This window comes from Taudactylus pleione, unplaced genomic scaffold (genome assembly GCF_031769625.1).
Source record: "Taudactylus pleione unplaced genomic scaffold, aTauple2 ptg000378l, whole genome shotgun sequence".
In the NCBI taxonomy this organism is placed as follows: Eukaryota; Metazoa; Chordata; class Amphibia; order Anura; family Myobatrachidae; genus Taudactylus; species Taudactylus pleione.
In genome coordinates this window covers 6,684,821-6,700,574 of record NW_028284779.1, presented here as the reverse complement: position 1 = coordinate 6,700,574, position 15,754 = coordinate 6,684,821, and positions in this window count along the sequence as shown.

Sequence of the window (15,754 nt, the reverse complement as noted above, 5' to 3'; positions counted from 1 at the left end):
ATTAGGAGTTAGATAGCACTATTAAATAGCACACAATCTGTCCCCAACCCACCCTCCTCCCCCCCACCCACACACACATTATATTTATCACTTATGTAGCCATATTGATATATGCCTAGAGTTTGTTATACAGGGAGTATAGGGATAATGTAACAGATCTCTGAGATATGATATATCACAATTTATTAGGGAAAGTTGTTTTAGCATATAAGATTAAATATAGAGATGCATACCTCCCAACTGTCCCGCTTCCAGCGGGACAGTCCTGTTGTTCTGGGACTGCCCCGCTGTCCCGTCCGCGGGCCGCAGTGTCCCGCGGTGGGGGGGAAGTTGGGGAGAGCACACCCGCTGCTCTGCCTAGCAGAGCAGCGGGTGTGCAGAAGGTGAACAGATGCCGTGCGCATCGCACGGCATCTGTTCACTAGCATAGGGAGAGCCTGGGGGGCTGCCCAGCATCTCTGAGAGTGCTGGGCACGCCCCCTATAGTGACAAAAACGGGGGGAAGCCGCAAGGCTCCACCCCGTTTTTAGTTGACTCTGCACCCTTCTTGGAAGCCACGCCCCTTTTTAGGGCACGCGCCCTGTCCCTCCTTCCCATTATGAAAAGTTGGGAGGTATGGAGATGAATCTTTATAAAATGTTATGTTTTGATTGTAAAAGGGCGGGATTGGCAGGGGTTAATGTTGGAACATAACCATGTAGAGCAGGGGTGGAGTAATATAGGTGGGAGTAATTTGGTTTCAGTCAGGAAAAAAGGATCCGTTTTGAGAGGGGTAGATAAGAGCTGTTAGCAGCAGCTGACAATCGGGGAGTTCCCCTCACCAGAGGCTGCCACTCATCACTCCACCGGCGCTGTGTGAAGGGAGAGCCTAGCAGCGTCCGGGAGTGTGAGTTTGCACAGGGCCAGAGTGAGGCTGGATGGGTAGCGACTTGGTCAGAGGTGACCACAGTTCCCAGAGGCTGTTCCAGTAGAAGGCGGCCGGAGGTGAAGAGTACAGTCGCTGTCAGAGCTGGGGCCGGTCAGCAAGCCCATATTGAGACAGCTGACAGCCGTGCCTGAGTCCCAGCCAGGGGCGCCGAGAGGGGGGGGGAGCGGGTACAGATTACCGGGGCCCGGGCTTCCTGAGGGGCCCGGCGGGGGCCCGGGTCCAGCGCCGATCACGCTCCCTCACAGCAGCCCAGCACACAGCGTGTGCTGAGCTGCAGTGGAGACTGCTCCTATGCTCCTATGCCTGTGGGGGGGAGTGATCACACTGATCGCGTCCCCCCTGGCTTTGAGCAGGGCTGAGGGGGCACAGAGCGCCCCCCTCCCCAGCGCTTCGTGGCGCTGCATTTCTTTTTTTTTTCCGGGAAGGGGGCGTGGCCACGCCTCCCGCGATTAGGCCACGCCCCCTATCACCCGGGCCCGCCACAGCTCTCAGCGGGCCTGGTCCCAGCTACCGATACCAAGGCAAGGAGAGCCTGCATTATTCAGGCAGCTGATAGCTAGACTGGTAGCAGAAGTGAGTGAAGCTAACTAGTGGCAGTGTGAACAGCAGCGCGCTGTACATAGAGTGACTACTATTACACCAGTAACACAATCAGCTGGATCTCTCATACAGCATTAATAACTGACCCTAAACGTAAACAGCACAGATAGGAGTTATTCTACCCCAGAAGTTACCTTGAGACTTATACTAACATTATTGTTTGGAATCCTAGTCAAACATATAGGAAAATAGGAGGATAAGTACTAGGGAGATAATCCTGAGGAGAGAAGAGCACCTGGGGTACTGATTTATCCTGAGGTTTTGGGCAAGCAGCGACCTTCAAATTATCTACAGTATAAGTACTGATTGATCTCATCAATAATTGGGGACATAGCTGTGGCCTATGTACAAAGAAAAAGGATTATATTACATCAATAACAGCCCCACTTCTGGAGACTTATATATGACATAGGGCCTGATTCAGACCCACTCGCGAGCGGCTGTCCGCTCGCAAGTGGGTCGATGGTGTGCACTGAGCATGCGCACGATGGAGGGAGCTCCGTCGTGCGCATGCGCGAGACGCAACGAGCGAAGGACTTTCCTTCGCTCGTTGTGTCTGATCAAAGGGGGCGTGCTGTCGATGTTGATTGACAGCACGCCCCCTTTGGTGGGCGTGCCGGGGGCTTGCCTCCCAGATGGGGGCGTTCCCAAGGGAACGCCTACCGTCAGAAGCCGGCCCACTGACATCACTAGTGATGTCAGTGGGAGTGATTTTGGCTCTGATAGAGCCAAAATCACTCCGGGCCTTGCGGTTGAGAAACTCAACCGCAGGCTCCGGCTCGCAGTGGCGATGGTCGCGATGGTCCATCAACCTGCACGCTCGTATAGGCTGTGGGTGGGGACCCACAGCTATACGAGCGTCCAGGAGGACGCTCCATAATTATGGAGGTGGGCCCTGATTCAGAGCGAGCGCTCTGGTCAGAGCATCCGGCTCTGAATCAGGGCCATTGTGGCTTAATTGGGGCACTGCTACAAATTATTTTCAGAACTTATTTTACAGAGGAGTGATAAATAGCTAGAGATACATAAACCTCCTTCATTGACTCCTGTTTCGCCCACCCTTATTGAAACCTGACCAATACATGGTGGATATTAACAAGGATGTCTATATACACAATTGATAGAGGACTTCATCAATTTGTATGTTCATCAAAGAGACATTAGTGTTAGAGGAAAGGGTAACTTTGTTAGTCTTGAACACAGTAATGTATATTGGTACATATGCATGTTCCCTAAATGTATGCTGAAAACTATGATGTGTTGTTAATGTGTTTGCTCTCATTCTTTCACATCTGTTAACATAAAATAACAAAAGTCTACAATAATAACGTGTATTTACTTACCTGGAAGAACATTAAGAAGGTCCCAATTCATCTGTACCTACAGGATTCAAAAGGGAGAAAGAATTAGGTGATTTATTGTGATAATTATTGTGTGCACCACATTGCAAAATACACTTAAGTTTAATCAGGCTTTCCCGAGCGAGCCTAGGTATTATACACGCATATAATTAAGCTTGGGTGGAGGCACATTTTATTGACCCAGTAAGAAAAGGTTACACTTACCCAAGTTTAACCCAAATCAAAAACAAGAACTTGTTTTCCATCCACCACTTCATAATACAAAGCACAGTAACATACGTTTTATTACTTTTATTTCATAACATGATTGTTGGGAGCAATACAGCAGCGATGGGCATTTGCGTTGCTTAACTGAAGTGAGTTCTCAGTCGTAACATCACCAGCAACAATGAAAATGACAGAAAACGAATGAACACAGGGCCTGATTCAGACCCGGTCGCAAGCGCTGAGCGCTCGCAACCGGGTCGATGATGGCCCAGAGCGCATGCACACGACGGAGCTGGCTTCGTCCTGCACATGTGTGAGACTCGGATAGCGACGAGCAATCTGTCGCTCCAGGTCTTGCACCAAAGGGGGCGTGCTGTCGATGTTGAGTGACAGCACGCCCCCTTTGGTGGGCGGGTCGGGGGGGTGGCTGCCCAGACAGAGGCGTTCCCATGGGAACGCCTACCGTTTGGGGGTGGCCCCATCAGTGGGAGACCTTTCGGATCTGATTGAGCCGAAAGCTCTCTGGGGCATGTGGCCACGAGACCCTACCACAAGGGTTGCAAGCAAGCCCGATGGTCGCGATGGTCTTGACCATCGCGACCATCATCCTGGCCGCTCGCATTAGCTGTGGGTGGCAACCCACAGCAATGCGAGCAGCCAGGAGGCCGCTCCATAAAAAAAAAAAGACGCCCTGATTCAGAGCAAGCGCTCTGTCAGAGCGTCCGGCTCTGAATCAGGGCCTCAGACCCATAGTTCTTAGAAGCTCGCACATATGGGCACTGAATACATTGCTACAGTAGCTCAACTTAGCAGCACTTTCCCATGGCTTCCCTGTAGCGTAGCGTAGCGTAGCGTGTACTTACTGAGCGCTCCCACAGAACTCCATCTGCTTTATGCTGCCCAAAACCTGTCAGAAACTTCCGTACACTTTTTATCAGGACTATGGGGCCGATTTATCATGTAATATTTGCGTCATATTCCCCGAAAACACCCGTTTTCACGGGCTATCCACAAATATTAAGAATCCCCCAAATGTACTACAGAGGGATCGCAGCAGATATCCGAAATATCTGCAGCAGTCCCTCAATTTCCGACAGCACCCGCAATCCCTATAGGTTTCTATGGGGGTTGTGGAGCCCCCCTGCAGCTATGTCATCTGAAGATGGCGATGGGCTGCCGTAGCCTATGGGCTGCACTTCCCAAAATTAACCAGGAAAGTGTCCTTCTGAACCCTCCCTGGCAATGGCCGCCACACCCGTGTGGACTGTAGGCCGCACATGCTAAGTAGTCCCGATAGAGGAGTGAAGAGATCGCAGATGCGGTCACATGACTCCCAGCACATCCTTTCGGTGCCCATGTCCCTGCCTGTGCTATTTAACACATCCCTGCGCTATTATCGCATACTACAATGTGATCATGGGCACTAATATTACGCCCGGATTACATTGAGTATGTGTTTATTGATAAATGGGCCTATAGGGAGAGAGACCAGAGCTGAGGTCTAATGCTGTATAACAGCGAAGGTGGATCAACTCTTTAAAGAGTCACAGAGAAGTACAATAAGAACCTCTCATGATAAAATTAGGATGAATAAACATATTAGTTATATCTACATTCTCCAAGGACCGGGAGAATTGATTATCACCTCTGTACATGACACTAGACAACTATTCAAAGATTAAGATTGTGATTTCTATTTGTTATAGCTCAGAATCGGGTGGATGGGGTGTATTTGGGGTCTATGAAGACATAAACCTGTAACTGTATCTTCTTGTGACTTATGTCTGTTATTATGCATTGCGTTATATATCAATGCCTTCACTTTTCTTTTTGATGTGTGATAAATCAATAACATGGTTACAAATATGGACTATGGACCTCATTCAGAGTCGGTCGTTGCGGCCGCACGGTCGTACGGGAAAAGGGGCCGGATATGCAAATGATGCACTCGCAAGTTGCGTCCTTAAGATCGGATTGGTAGCTGGCCGACCAAGGGGAGGAAGCGGCCGGAAGACAAAAAAATACACCCCCTTCTCGTACGCATTACACGTCATCTCCGGGCATATAAGGATTAATCGAGACTATCGGGAACCATCGGAACTGGTCGTAGAGCTTAAGGTTGACCATACCCTCTCTTATGCTCTACGATCATGTCAGTGTAAAAACCTCCCCTGTCACGTGTGCTATGACACTACTTTGTTAATTATGCACTCCCATAAAACGCCGTTCGCATAATTAGGCACGCCTGCGTTCGGATCTCCACTCCCCCGTTTTCAAGCACCTTCCCCTGTTACCACCCACAAACGCCTCAATCTGTCACTCAAACTACCGACCTGGCTGTGTTCAAGGAGAGAGAAATTTCTGATCGTAGCAGCTAGTTTGCGCACGCGCATTGCGAACTTTATGCATGTGCAGTTTAGCAAACATCGGTGGCGTACGACCGTGCGGCCGCTACGACCAACTCTGAGTGAGGTTCAATGGCTCCTAGATTTGTGTTATACAAGTATCCGTCCAATATCTGAGGTCTGCATCATACCCAGGGACCAGTAAGCAGAAATATTCTATTCAGTTTTATTAACTAATATCTAATATTAATATGTGACACTGTGTAATTACATTACTTCTTATGTCTGGTAATAATTGTCAATATACAGGTACTTGCAGTGTGTATACAGAGGGAGGGGCAGAGACTACAAATGTGTTCCTCCAAAGCTAAGTACACCCATCATGCCTAAATTTATAACATCTGGCGCTAATTTTACAGTTACTGTCTCAAAATGATTAATGAGGAACAGGAAGTGCATCCTGTGCTCTATTCGGTGATCACTACCTAAAATAACTTTTTCCTCCTTAAATAGAAAATTATTCCTGTAAATCATTGTGGCCAGATTGACTGAAAGGTTACACAAAGACCCACAGTAGAGACACAATATTGGCACTAAGGGCCCAATTCAGAGGCGCATGCTATTTACGTGCGCTCGCTCTGAATCAGGGCGTCCCTATTTTTTAAATTCCGGCCTCCAGGCTGCTCGCACAGCTGTGGGTGACCACCCACAGCTTGTGTGAGCAGCCTGGCGATGGTCGCGATTATCGCGACCATCGGCATTGCGAGGAGACCCTTGTCGTAGGGTTTCAGCACTCGCAATGCCAAGTGGACTTCCAGCTCTAATCGAGCCGGAAGTCCACTACTGACATCGTGAGTGATGTCAGTAGGGCCGCCCACAAACGGCAGGCGTTCCTTCGGGAACGCCTCCGTTGTTCAGCCACCCCCCCTACCCGCCTTCAAAACATCGACAGCCGCCCCGTTTTGCTGCGAGCTCCAGAGCGAGTGAAGGTGTCACTCGCTACGGGGCTCGCACAATGTTCTAGAGACCGCACTCATGCACTTCAACCTCCCAGCTGTCCAGGAGATTGGCACAAACAGGTATGGAGATCGCTGGGGATTAGGTTCCATTAAACAACACCATGATGGAACTTACCAATCAACTCCGAAGAGTAGCATCCCCGGATTTGAAGGATCATCGTGATAAATGTTGCTTGCATCTCACTGTAACCCAGATAATAAACATTTTACTTAAAATCATTATTTCTCCTCGAATGTGAGTGACCTAAATAATCATGTTTTTATAACTCTTTGTTAACTTGAAGGCAGATTAGTATTTTTGCTTAGTTCCATATGTGAAAATTGCATGGCAACATTAAATATATAACTGACTATAGTTATGTGAAATTACTCCTGGGATAATGTCACAGTTCATTGTAGATTAAATGGTATGTAAAATGATCCAAATAAACATTTGGATTACAACAAAAGTATTGTATTTCTATGGTTTCCTCATGCCCTTTGCAGAAATGTTTATGTTGTACTTGTTGTTGTTATGAACAGTAAGAGTGCCATCTTGTGGTTCCATTTGTGTAATGCAGGGGTCAAGTACCTTAGATGTGAAATAGCCATAGAATTCATCCCTGAGCTGTCCAACTCCTGAATATACTGTAATATTAGCCAGATGTGTTCACTATTTTACCCATAATGCTCTGTGGCTTCTCAAATTTCATATGCAAGCTTCTTTAACAGCTATTTCCAAATAAGATATTTACAATGATACTACTTTCTAGTTACTTGCAGATGACAGTTATAATAAATAAATCAATGACAAATATACTGGGTCATGTTATGACAAGTGATCTAACACTATTACATGTTTGCTTTCAGTGTAGCATTATTATAATAAGACTAGAAATGACAGACCAGTACTTCACAGTGGCAAAACATACAGCACACATTTTCTGGCTTTGGTCTTCCATGAAGGCAGCAGCATTACCATTATTCTGGGCATAATGGCCATGGTTACAGCTAATCTGGGGGCATAACCCAAAGCTTATTTTTAGGTATATTTAAAAAAAACAACATAAAAAAAAATGGGCTACTAATAATAAAAAGAAGATACAGGCTTCAGTTGAAATATTACCGTATATACTCGAGTATAAGTCGACCCGAATATAAGCCGAGGTACCTAATTTTACCACAAAAAAACTGGGAAAACTTATTGACTCGAGTATAAGCCTAGGGTGGGAAATGCAGCAGCTACTGGTAGTAATCCCTCCCCTGGTACTGCCCCCAGTAGTAATATTCCCCCTCTGGTAGTGCCCCCAGTAGTAATACCCCCCTGGTAGTGCCCCCAGTAGTAATATTCCCCCTTTGGTAGTGCCCCCAGTAGTAATACCCCCACCAGGTAGTGCCCCCAGTAGTAATATTCCCCCTTTGGTAGTGCCCCCAGTAGTAATACACCCCCTGGTAGTGCCCACAGTAGCAATATCCCTCCCTGGTAGTGCCCCCAGTATTAATCCCCCCCCCGGTACTGCCCCAGTAGTAATCCCCCCCTGGTACTGCCCCCAGTAGTAATCCCCCCACCTGGTACTGCCCCCAGTAGTAATACCTCCCTGGTAGTGCCCCCAATAGTATTAATCCCCCCCCTGGTAGTGCCCCAGTAGTAATCCCCCCCCTGGTACTGCCTCCAGTAGAGATGTAATATAAAAAATAAAAAAAAACACTTACCTGAAACCCTGCTCCTGGTCCCGACGCTGCTACTGGATCCTCCGGCCGCTTTGCATTATGGGAGAGACGTTGTCATGACGACGTCTCTCCCATTACCCACTGCGGGAGCCGGAAGATGGCTCCCACAGTGGGAGCAGCAGCAGCCGATGAGTCTGACAGACTCTCATCGGTTGCTGATTACAACAAACACATAGCTGCCGGCTCCGGCGGCTGTGTGTTTGGCAGTGTGTAGTGCTGACCGAACTCCGTCCGGTCAGCGCTACACACGCGGTGCAGCTGTGTCACAGAGACACAGGGCCTGATTCAGAGCTCTGAATCAGGTCGTGTTTTTTATTTTTGCAAAGCGGCCTTTTGGACGCTCGCATAGCTGTGGGTTACCACCCACAGCTTATGCGAGCGTCCATGATGATGGTCGCGATGGTCAAGACCATCGGGCTTGCGACGAGACCCTTGCGGTAGGGTCTCGGTGACCGCAAGCCCTGGAGTGATTTTGGCTCTATCACTAGTGATATCAGTGGGGCCGGACCCAGACGGTAGGCGTTCCCATGGGAACGGCTCCGTCTGGCAGCCACGCCCCTGGCACGCCACCAAAGGGGGCGTGCTGTCACTCACCATTGACAGCACGCCCCCTTTGGTGCGAGACTTATAACGACGGCTTAGCCGTCGCTGTGGGTCTCGCGCATGCACACGACGGAGCTCCCTCCGTCATGCACACTAGGGCACCATCGATCCGCTTGCGAGCGCTCAGCATTCGCGAGCGGGTCTGAATCAGGCCCACAGTCTGCACCGCGGCTCGCATGGTACCCATCTCAATATGTATGTGTAACAGATTGAGAAATGTTAGCACTTTGGAAAGTATAGCATTACATTTTTGCTCAGTCAACCTATTTCTTAATATAGCATTAGATAAAATCATCCTGCCAGGACACGAGGCCAGGGGGTAAATTTACAAAGATTCCAGTCTGATTGAGTTTGTATTTTTTTTAAATCGATTTGCATCGCCGAAACTCAGTTGATTTTCTCGCAAATTTACTAAGAAGTGAGTTTAGCTGAAAGTGAGTTGGCCGATGGTGAAGCAGATCGAGATTTCTCCCCAGAGTAGCAAATTTAGATGAGATTGCTAACCCGAGATTGCAGTGTTTTCTCTTTGCAAAACTCTCCCAAGCAAGCAGCCTGCACATATCAGTGAGATATGTGAAGGCTGCTTGTGTGGTCTACCTGTTAAACAAGGATTAAATCTTTAAAAAAAATGATGTAGGGTCCCCCCCAAAGGCATAACCAGACTCGGACTGCTCAGCCAGTCCTGGTTCCAAAAATTACAGGGAAAAAACGTGTAGGGTTGCACTGTAATTTAGGAACCAGCACCAGGCTGCAGGGCCAGTCCTGGTTCTAAAAATAGGGAAAAAAAATGCATAGGGGTCTCCCTATATCTAAAACCAGCACCGGACCCAAATCGACTGGGCTGCAATGCCACAGCCAGGAGACCCTATCACCGGGTCTCCATGGCCAAAGGATGAACACCCCAAGCCGGTCAGCCCAAGCCAGGGATCTCTGGGGAAGTGAGGACCCCCCAAGAAAGGGTCCCCCCTCTCCCGAAACCCCAAGCTTAGGCTGAAGCCCGGGACTCTTCCCCGCACCCCTGGGCTTTGGGAACCGGGGTAATAATGTGTTACAGAGATCCAAACTACTGTATTTACAGTGGAACTACAAGTGCCAGCACCCGTACCCCCACAGTCTCCCTACAATCAGTGGCTGCTGGCAGCTCTCGTGGAAGGCAAAGAGGCATTGCTTTCGAGGTGCAAACCCTGTGTTGATTGGTTGGGAGTTGCGAGCCTGGAATCGATGTGTTGGAGAAAGTAGGTGAGGGAAGAGCATCCCCTACAGCAGCAGCTTCACGTGTTGTGCCGCCTGCACGCCCTCCCTCATTATGTAATAGCTACGTCATGCAGCCAGACGGCCAATCTGGAGCCGAACTGAGCAGAACGTACAGAGTCCGCACATGGCTAGGGCGCCAGGTCCATGTGAGAGTACAGATCACCAGTATTGCGTGAGAACAGCAGCCGGTGGTGGTCATCCCAATCCCACTTCCCCCGGGTCACTGTGCCAGCTCTGTGCTCTGGTAGTTTTCTTGACAGTTTAAGGTTAGCTATACCAAAACATTATGTTTTTTGTAGATTTTGTTTTCCTTCAAATTTTATACAGTTTTAGTCCAAACTCTGTAATTTATTTCTTATTGAAATCCATCGCAAAAGAATCACATTAAGATTAATTAGTCTTTGAGATATTCAAATTCAAAGAGCATTCCAGACAAAGGGACTAAACAAATTATATGTATATATATATATATACATATATATATATATATATATATATATATAAGATACCAAAGCATTTATTATGGTTTTTGTCGTTTTTTTTTATCAAATTGTATACAGTTTTATTCCAAATTCTGTAATTTATTGCTGATTGAAATCCGTCACAAAAGTATCACTTTAATATCTTAGTCTTTGAGATATTCAAATCCAAAGAATGTTCCGGACAAAGGGACTAAGCAAATTATATATATATATATATATATATATATACACACACACACACATATATATACAGTCAGGTGCATAAATATTGGGACATTGACAGAATTTTCATATTTTGGCCTCTATTCACCACCACAATGGCTTTGAAATGAAACAAACAAGATGTGCTTTAACTGCAGACTTTCAGATTTAATTTGAGGGTAATTACCGTACATCCAAATCAGGTGAACGGTGTAGGAATTGCAACGGTTTCTATATGTGCCTCCCACTTTTTAAGGGGCCAAAAGTAATGGGACAAACTAAACAATCCTAAATCTAACTTTCACTTTTTAATACTTTGTTGCAAATCCTTTGCAGACAATTACAGCCTGAAATCTGGAACGCATAGACATCACCAGATGCTGGGTTTCATCCCTGGTGATGCTCTGCCAGGCCTCTACTGCAAAGGTCTTCAGTTCCTGCTTGTTGTTGGGGCATTTTCCCTTCAGTTTTGTCTTCATCAAGTGAAATGCATGCTCAATCGGATTCAGGTCAGGGGATTGACTTGGCCATTGCATAACATTCCACTTTTTAGCTTTAAAAAACTCTTTGGTTGCTTTTGCAGTATGCTTCAGGTCATTGTCCATCTGCACTGTGAAGCGCCGTCCAATGAGTTCTGAAGCATTTGACTGAATATGAGCATATAATATTGCCCAAAACACTTCAGAATTCATTCTGCTGCTTTTGTCAGCAGTCACATCATCAATAAATACAAGGGAACCAGTTCCATTGGCAGCCATACATGCCCAGACCATGACACTACCACCACCATGCTTCACTGATGAGGTGGTATGTTTTGGATCATGAGCAGTTCCTTTCCTTCTCCATAGTCTTCTCTTCCCATCACTCTGGTACAAGTTGATCTTTGTCTCATCTGTCCATAGGATGTTGTTCCAGAACTGTAATGGCTTTTTTAGATGTTTGGCAAACTCTAATCTGGTCTTCCTGTTTTTGAGGCTCACCAAAGGTTTACATCTTGTGGTGAACCCTCTATATTCACTCTTGTGAAGTCTTCTCTTGATTGTTGACTTTGACACATATACACCTACCTCCTGGAGAGTGTTCTTGATTTGCCCAACTGTTGTGAAGGGGTTTCTCTTCACCAGGGAAATAATTCTTCTGTCATCCACCACAGTTGTTATCCGTGCTCATCCAGGTCTTTTGGTGTTGCTGAGCTCTCCGGTGCGTTCTTTCTTTTTAAGAATGTTCCAAACAGTTGATTTGGCCACACCTAATGTTTTTGCTATCTCTCTGATGGGTTTGTTTTGATTTTCAGCCTAATGATGGCTTGCTTCACTGATAGTGACAGCTCTTTGGATCTCATATTGAGAGTCGACAACAACTGATTCCAAATGCAAATGTCACACCTAGAATCAACTCCAGACCTTTTACCTGCTTAATTGATAATGAAATAATGAGGGAATAGCCCACACCTGTCCATGAAATAGCTTTTGAGTTGATAGTCCCATTACTTTTGGCCCCTTAAAAAGTGGGAGGCACATATTGAAACCGTTGTAATTCCTACACCGTTCACATGATTTGGATGTAATTACTCTCAAATTAAATCTGAAAGTCTGCAGTTAAAGCACATCTTGTTTGTTTCATTTCAAAGCCATTGTGGTGGTGAATAGAGGCCAAAATATGAAAATTCTGTCAATGTCCCAATATTTATGCACCTGACTGTATATATATGTGCCCAATAGTCAGGCACTCCTGTATAGGGGTAATCAGCAGCCTGGGTGCTCCTGTTTATAATTACACAAATCTGTACATCAGGTAGTGCTACATAAGTAGTCCAACACCACACAGGTCACTCCGGACTTTCCAAGAAAAAGTTGAATGTGATCGACGTTTCAAGACTGCACAGAGTCTCTTTGTCAAGATACAAAGCAATACGTCCTTATTGCTGCAATAGGGGTCCATGTAGCATGGGGGTATGCCAACATGTTTCAAGACGCTTACTGGTCTCTTCCTCGAGGCTGAGGAAGAGACCAGGAAGTATGTTTTTACCATTGTTTTATGGTTCCAAGGTCTGGAGAACTTAGCCTTCTTTGTTAAGGCCTTTTATTGATCATTTCTGGCACATTATTTCTGCCTGAGCATCATAGAGTCCCCTACTGAGGGGCTGGAAGTGTGGTCCCTGGTCAAGGAAGGAATCAGGAGAGGCCTGGATGTTCAGTCTCCCCATCCACAAGCATTGCATGTTGACGAGATCTGACCTAGGGTGCGGAGTCTAACCTGCCGGAAGGTGGTCACCAGTGACCCCTCCAAGCGGTATATGGGGTTCAGCTGCACCCGGCAAGCAGGTCACGGTCCCCAGATCAGGGATCCGATGTGAGTGGGAATGGAGAAGGACACACCGCTTAGGCCCACTGAAGATATAATCTCTGTACCACTAGTACAGAGTAAGCACAATAGAAATGTATCCTGAAGAGGTGCTGTGGGAGACCAGAGAAAGGAAATACACTGAGTATGTTCTGCAGCTAAAACTGGAGAATGAGGATATGCTGCTGACTTGAGATCCGTACTTGTACACTACTGTGCGTACTGAGTACACAGGCAAAGGTATTCTGACACACTGCTGCACTAGGACATGACACTTGTAAATAATACACAGGAAAAGGCACTTGAAATAGCACACACAGGCAAAGGTGTTCTGTAGCACTGCAGTACAAGGAAATGTACCTTGTAAATAGCAAACAGGGAAAGGTGTTCTATCACACTTCTGCTCAAGGATATGGCATTTGTAAATAGTCACTAGGGGGTAAATTTACTAAGATTCGAGATGGTCCCGATTTTCAAAGAACTCGGGTGATTTAATCACTTATCTCTCAAATTTACCAACAGACGTTTTGAGGCTAAACGGGTTTGCCGATGGTGATGTAGGTCGAGTTTCACGTGGGATTTTAATGCAAGCTCGAGTGAGTTATCTCTCCCGAGATTGCAGTGATTTCTCTCTGCACAAGTCTCCCTAGCAAGCAGCCTGCACATATCAGTGAGATATGTGTAAGCTGCTTGTGTTGCACCTGTAAAAAATGGGTTAATTGTCTAAAAATAATGATGTAGGGCATCCCCCCCCCCTAAAGCCTAACCAGCCCCGGACTTGCCAGCCAGTCCTGGTACCTAAAATTACGGGGAACAAAATGAGTAGGGTTCCATCATAATTTAAGAACCAGCACCAGGCTGCAGTGCCAGTCCTGGTTTTAAATACTGTATAGAGTAAAAAAATTGCGTAGGGTCCCCCTATATTTAAAACCAGCACTGGACCTAAAATGGACGGGGTGCAATGCCATAGCCAGGTGACCCTATTACCAGGTCTCCAGAGCCAAAGCATTATCACCCCAAGCCGGGGATCTCAGGGGAGGTGGGGACCCTTTTTTTTGGGTCCCCCCTCTCCCGAAACCCCAGGCTTGGTCTCTTTTCCACACCCCTGGGCTGTGGGTACAGGGGTAATAAAGTGTAAAATAGATGAAACCAATTGTATTTTACCATGGAACTACAGGTGCCAGCATACCTGCCCTTTTGCCCTTGTGGAACTACAAGTGCCAGTAGGGGGCCGGCAGCTGTACCTTCACTGTAAAATAGTTAACTAAATACACAACACGCACACCATATACAGTAAAAGTTTATTACACACCTACCTCACTCACACATACTTACCTACTGCCAAATGTTCGCGTCCCTCCCATGTAGAAATCCGTGAGGAATGACCTGCAAAAAAGATCCTATACTCACCTTCATCCTCACGCTGGTCTCCATAGCATCAAGGGGGTCTGTGCAAAAAAACAAATCAAGTACCCGATTCATATACTTACCATTAGCGGTGTATGTGTGTGACCACACACACCACTAACCGTCTCCCGACTGATCAGTGAGAATCGTCAGGAGCAGGCAGCCAATCAGTGGCTGCTAACTGTAGAGCGGCTGCTGGTTGGCTCCGGCTCCTGATTCTACAGTTAGCGGCTGCTGATTGGCCCCGGCTCCTGACTTAATGAACAGCCCACGTGGGAACTGTCAGGAGCCGAAGCCAATCAGCGGCCGCACTTTTTGCAGATCATTACATGGATTTCTACATGGGAACATCTGGCAGCAAGTAAGTATGTGTGTATTAAACTTTTACTGTAAATGGAGTGTGTGTACGGTCTTTATTTAACTATTTATTTTACAATGGAGATAAGGGTGCCGGCCGCCTGCTGGCAATTGTAGTTCCACAAGTGCCAAAGGGCAGGCATGCCGGCACCTCTAGTTCCACTGTAAAATACAATAGTTTACTTTGATTTCTCACTTTATTACCCCCGTACCCACAGTCCAAGGGTGTGGGGAAGAGCCCCGTGCTTCAGACCAAGCCTGGGGTTTTGGGAGAGGGGGGACCCGTTCTTGTGGGGGTCCCCACCTCCCCTGAGATACCCGGCTTGGCCTGATCGACTTGGGGTGAGAATGCTTTGGCCCTGGAGACCCAGTAATAGGGTCTCCGGGCTGTGGCATTACACCACGGTCGTTTTGGGTCCGGTTCTGGTTTTAAATATAGGGGGACTACACAATTTTTTTCCCCCTATAATTAAAACCAGGACTGGCCCTGTAGCAGCCTGGTGCTGGTACCTAAAGTACGGTGGAACCCTACTCGTTTTGTTCCCCATAATTTTAGGTACCAGGACAGGCTGACAAGTCCCAGGCTGGTTAGGCTTTTGGGGGGGGATACCTCACGTCATTATTTTTAAATTAATTTAACCCGTTTTTAACTACAGTAGTTAAAGGCAGAGACATACACAAATTACAATGATTTGTGTATGTTTCTGACCATCTCGCAGCTCAGGAGGTTGAGCGACTGAAAAGTGATTTTACAAGACAGTTTGCTTTCATCTCACCCGAACTTGTCATCCCGATTCGTGGTAAATTTTAGAGATATATATTTTAGGTGAAAAGTACCTCCAATTTGCCCGATGGTAAGTTGATTCGAGTTAGCTATCTCCCCCAAGTTTTACGAGAAGAAATCTCTACCACCCAACTTTACCTTTAGTAAATTTGC